General features: G+C 48.2%; 1 pseudogene; it reads left to right on the forward strand.

Moving 5' to 3' along the window:
* Window positions 1-1909: 1909 nt before the first annotated feature.
* Window positions 1910-2027, forward strand: LOC126210719 (5S ribosomal RNA; annotated as a pseudogene).
* Window positions 2028-5094: the final 3067 nt, after the last annotated feature.

The following is a 5094-nucleotide window of genomic DNA, read 5'->3' on the forward strand; positions in this document are numbered from 1 at the left end:
CGCAGGAGCACTCTCACGGTTATCCCACGCGTCCTGACTGAAAAGTTGTACGCCAGTCTGGTGATTCGACCAGCTGTGCAGCCATTCATGAACAGCATTCCAGGGAGTGTTTCTACTGAGTGTCGACATGTCGCCTGGCCCTCTGAGTTACCAGATGTGTCTCCAGTCCAGCACATACGGGACACCATCAGACGACAACTCCAGCACCATCCACAAACAGCATTAAACGTCCCTATATCGTTCGACCAAGTATAAAAGGCAATGAACTCCATCTTATAAACTGACATCCGGCACCATTACAACAAAATTCATGCAAGTTTGGATGTTTTCTGTATACTGGCGGTTACACTTGTTATTAATGCACCAGCATTCCACATTACGTATGGCTTCTCTCGCGCTTACCTCCGATCTTGCAATGCCAATCACTGATATACGAGGTGTGGCTAGAAAAAAACCGGAGTAGTACTGGTGAAACAATAAAACGAATGCAATAAGGCTGAAAGTCGCGTGGCCTGTCACGTGACTCGCTCCGCCTACTGCTCGAGTTTCATCTGCCTCCTGCACTCAGTCTGCCCGTGGCGTCTGTTTTAAGTAGTTGACGTTTTGTCTGTGCGTCGGAAAATGTTGAGTGTACAGAAAGAACAGCGTGTTAACATCAAATTTTGTTTCAAACTAGGAAAATCTGCAAGTGAAACGTTTGTAATGTTACAACAAGTGTACGGCGATGATTGTTTATCGCGAACACAAGTGTTTGAGTGGTTTAAACGATTTAAAGATGGCCGCGAAGACACCAGTGATGACCCTCGCACTGGCAGACCATTGTCAGCAAAAACTGATGCAAACATTGAGAAAATCGGTAAACTTGTTCGACAAGATCGCCGTTTAACAATCAGAGCAGTGTCTGAGTTAACAGGAGTTGACAGGGAAAGTGTCGAACAAGTTTACCGATTTTTTCAATGTTTGCATCAGTTTTTGCTGACAATGGTCTGCCAGTGCGAGTGTCATCACTGGTGTCTTCGCGGCCATCTTTAAATCGTTTAAACCACTCAAATACTTGTGTTCGCGATAAACAATCATCGCCGTACACTTGTTGTAACATTACAAACGTTTCACTTGCAGATTTTCCTAGTTTGAAACAAAATTTGATGTTAACACGCTGTTCTTTCTGTACACTCAACATTTTCCGACGCACAGACAAAACGTCAACTACTTAAAACAGACGCCACGGGCAGACTGAGTGCAGGAGGCAGATGGAACTCGAGCAGTAGGCGGAGCGAGAGTCACGTGACAGGCCACGCGACTTTCAGCCTTATTGCATTCGTTTTATTGTTTCACCAGTACTAGTCCGGTTTTTTTCTAGCCACACCTCGTATGTTACCTAGGCAAATGTAATCCCGAAGCTTCATTACTCTACATTAAATATTTTTTGGTGTTGCGATTTTTTCCGTCGGGGTCACCACTTGTCGGGTTCAGCTAAACTGGTGGCTGTCCGACCTTTGCTTAACGTGATTCGGAAGAATGAAGACCTTCAGTTGAGCAACAATAACTTTATTGCGAGCGCGTATCTGACGACGCCCAGCATGCATGGACAGATCGGAGCTATAAAATTTGTTTCCGGCCTATACAGAGGATCCTTAATCCTCGGAAACTTCCGTAGCTGGGAGAGAAAACAGTACTCGTCCACACAAGTCAGGAGGCACGGAACTACTAACTAACTCAAAAAACAAGAAATAATAATAATAATAATAAACAGAACGTATATAAAAGCTAGAAAACACAGCGCCTCTAGAGGCTGGGCGCGAAACTACACAAACGTCGCACACCACTGTACTGACACACGCGCACAGCACACAAACACACCGGCGAGCTTGAATTAGCGAGCGGCAGCGTCGCTACAGTATCAACTCGTGGCAACGGCCTTGCCGCAGTGGATACACCGGTTCCCATGAGATCACCGAAGTTAAGCGCTGTCGGACGTGGTCGGCACTTGGATGGGTGGCCATCCAGGGCGCCATGCGCTGTTGCCATTTTTCGGGGTGCACTCAGCCTCGTGGTGCCAATTGAGGAGCTACTCGAGCGATTAGTAGCGGCTTCGGTCAAGAATACCATCATAACGACCGGGAGAGCCATGTGCTGACCCCACGCCCCTCCTATCCGCATCCTCCGCTGAGAATGACACGGCGGTCGACGGTCCCGGTAGGCCACTCGTGGCTTGAAGACGGAGTGCTTTTAAAATCAACTCGTCCTGCTCCAGGAGTAAAACGCAGAACGCATCACTGTACCGACGAACGTTATTTCCTCCAGTACAATAGGGAACATACACTATGTGATCAAAAGTATCCGGACACCGGGCTGAAAATCACTTACAAGTTCGTGGCGCCCTCCATCGGAAATGCTGCATTTCAGTATGGTGTTGGCCCACCCTTAGCGTTGATGACAGCTTCCACTCCCGCAGGCATACGTTCAATCAGGTTCAAATGATTCAAATGGCTCTAAGCATTGTGCCGGCCGCTGTGGCAGAGCGGTTCTAGGCACTTCAGTGGGGAACCGCGCTGCTGCTACGGTCGCAAATTCGAATGCTGCCTCGGGCATGGATGTGTGTGATGTCCTTAGGTTAGTTAGGTTTAAGTAGCTCTAAGTCTAGGGGACTGATGACCTCAGATGTTAACTCCCATAGTGCTTAGAGCAATTTGAATCATCTAAGCACTATGGGACCACAGCGGCCGGCTGTTCAATTAGGTGCTGGAAAGTTTCTTGGGGAATGGCAGGCCATCCTTGACTGAGTGCTGCACTGAGGAGAGGTATCGATGTCGGTCGGCGAGGTCCGGCACAAAGTCGGCGTTCCAAAACATCCCAAAGGTATTCTAGAGGACTCCGGTCAGGACTCTGTGCAGGCCAGTCCACTACAGGGATGTTATCGTCGTGTAACCACTCCACCACAGGCCGTGCATTATGAACAGGTGCTCGATCTTGTTGAAAGATGCAATCGCCATCCCCGAATTGCTCTTCAACAGTGGGAAGCAAGAAGGTGCTTAAAACACCAATGTAGGCCTCTGCTGTGATAGTGCCACGCAAAATAACAAGGGGCGGAAGCCCCCTCCATGAAAAGCACGACCACACCATATCACCACCGCCACCGAATTTTACTGCTGGCACTACACACGCTAGCAGATGACGTTCACCGGGCATTCACCATACCTGTACCCTGTCGTCGGATCGCCACATTGTGTACCGTGATTCATCACACAACGTTGTCCCACTGTTCAATCGTCCAATGTTTACGCGTCATTTGGCATTTACTGGTGATGTGTGGCTTATAAGCAGCCGCTCGACCATGAAACCCAAGTTTTCTCACCTCCCGCCTAACTGTTATAGTGCTTGCAGTGGATCCTGATGCAGTTTGGAATTCCTTTGCGATGATCTGGATAGATGTCTGCCAATTACACATTACGATCCTCTTCCAACTGTCGGCAGTCTCTGTCAGTCAACAGACGAGGTCGGCCTGTACGCTTTTGTGCTGTACTTGTCCCTTCACGTTTCCACATCACTATCACATCGGAAACAGTGGACCTAAGGATGTTTAGGAGCTAGGAAATCTCCCGTACAGACGGATGACACAACTGATACCCAATCACCTGACCACGTTCGAAGTCCGTGAGTTCCGCGGAGCGCCCCAATCTGCTCTCTCACGATGTCTAATGACGTCTGAGGTCGCTGATATGGAGTACCTGGCAGTAAGTGGCAGCACTATGCACCTAATATGAAAAACCTATGTTTTTTGGGGGTGTCCGGATACTTTTGATTACGTAGTGTAGTCTACTGCCATATAGCACAATGCCGAAGCAGTGGTTCCAAGAACTTGTGGCTATGCTCCGCACTTTGTGTCTCTTAGCTTTTTACACTGTTAAATGTAGGTGTGTTATTTGCCTTCCGAATAAACCGAGAGCATGATAGCCTCGCCGATAACCAGAAAGCCTTGCTCGTACTCTAGACATTTTGACGGCGACTGGTGGGGAGCGACGAGGTTTTGCGAGAAATTTGTAGCAAATTAATAATAACGTTAATTAATGGGCGGGACTTTGTATGGCTTGTGGTGGTGGCAGCGGGGAGGGGGCGAGGGGGAGGGAGGTGGCGGGTGAGACGGAAAAAAATGGCAGGCAGTCGGGAAGAGAGAATAATGAAACAATTGACTTCCGGCCACTGTACTGGGTGGAGTCGTGGGTGGGACGCGTGTGGGTCTCCTCGCCTCTGCTGGCAGCTCCGAACACCAATTTTGAGGGGTCGGGTCGGCGGAGCCGCCGCGGCGACTGAAAAACGCATTTAAATAATAATTACTGCAGAAATTGCGGCTCCGCAGCTGGCTGGAGACGAATTAAAACTATATAATAACGGCTGGCGTGCCCCGGCCCGGTCGCCATTCAGAAGAGGAGCGCTCATTTCCCCGGCAACTCCCTCTCTCTGTCTCCGTCCTCACTAGGCACGCAGAAAGAAAGGCCGAAAAATTAGTGACTCAGTAATTTGGAGACTGGCCGAATAAAAAAAAAGTGGATGGGGGTAAAAAGAGTCCCCAGAGGGCAGTCCGGCTGCAAAATAAAAAAAATTAAATTCGCGAAGTCGAAATAATAGAACGAGAATTTGGCGATATAAAAAAATAAGTGCTGCAGGAGTGGGTGGAGGATGAAAAAAAATATACATTGTGTGGGCGAACACTCGATTGATTCCATTAAGGGCCGCCCGCACCGCAGCTCACCGCGTTTAAGCGATAATTATTATGGCAAAAAATGCTTAATGCGAATTTCGTATAATTTTGATGGAAATATTCTGGCGCGGCCGTAATGACGCGAAGTGAAATATATTGAAACGTTTTTAACTTTCGGCAATGTGTGCGCGCGCCCGCTGCCACCATGTTGAGGCTTCGCTGACTGTTTCTGTGGTTCGAGGAAACTGCGGAAAGGAGGAGAATGTGATTCTTCTGTGACAACTACGCAAGGTATTAACGAAGGAAAGGATTTTCCGACATAAAGCTGTGATCGTAATGAGCAACATGAATAATGCTACTTACATCTCTTAGAGATTTACGTTTGATTATATTAT

The sequence above is a fragment of the Schistocerca nitens genome, chromosome 10, assembly GCF_023898315.1.
Source record: "Schistocerca nitens isolate TAMUIC-IGC-003100 chromosome 10, iqSchNite1.1, whole genome shotgun sequence".
Taxonomy (NCBI): Eukaryota; Metazoa; Arthropoda; class Insecta; order Orthoptera; family Acrididae; genus Schistocerca; species Schistocerca nitens.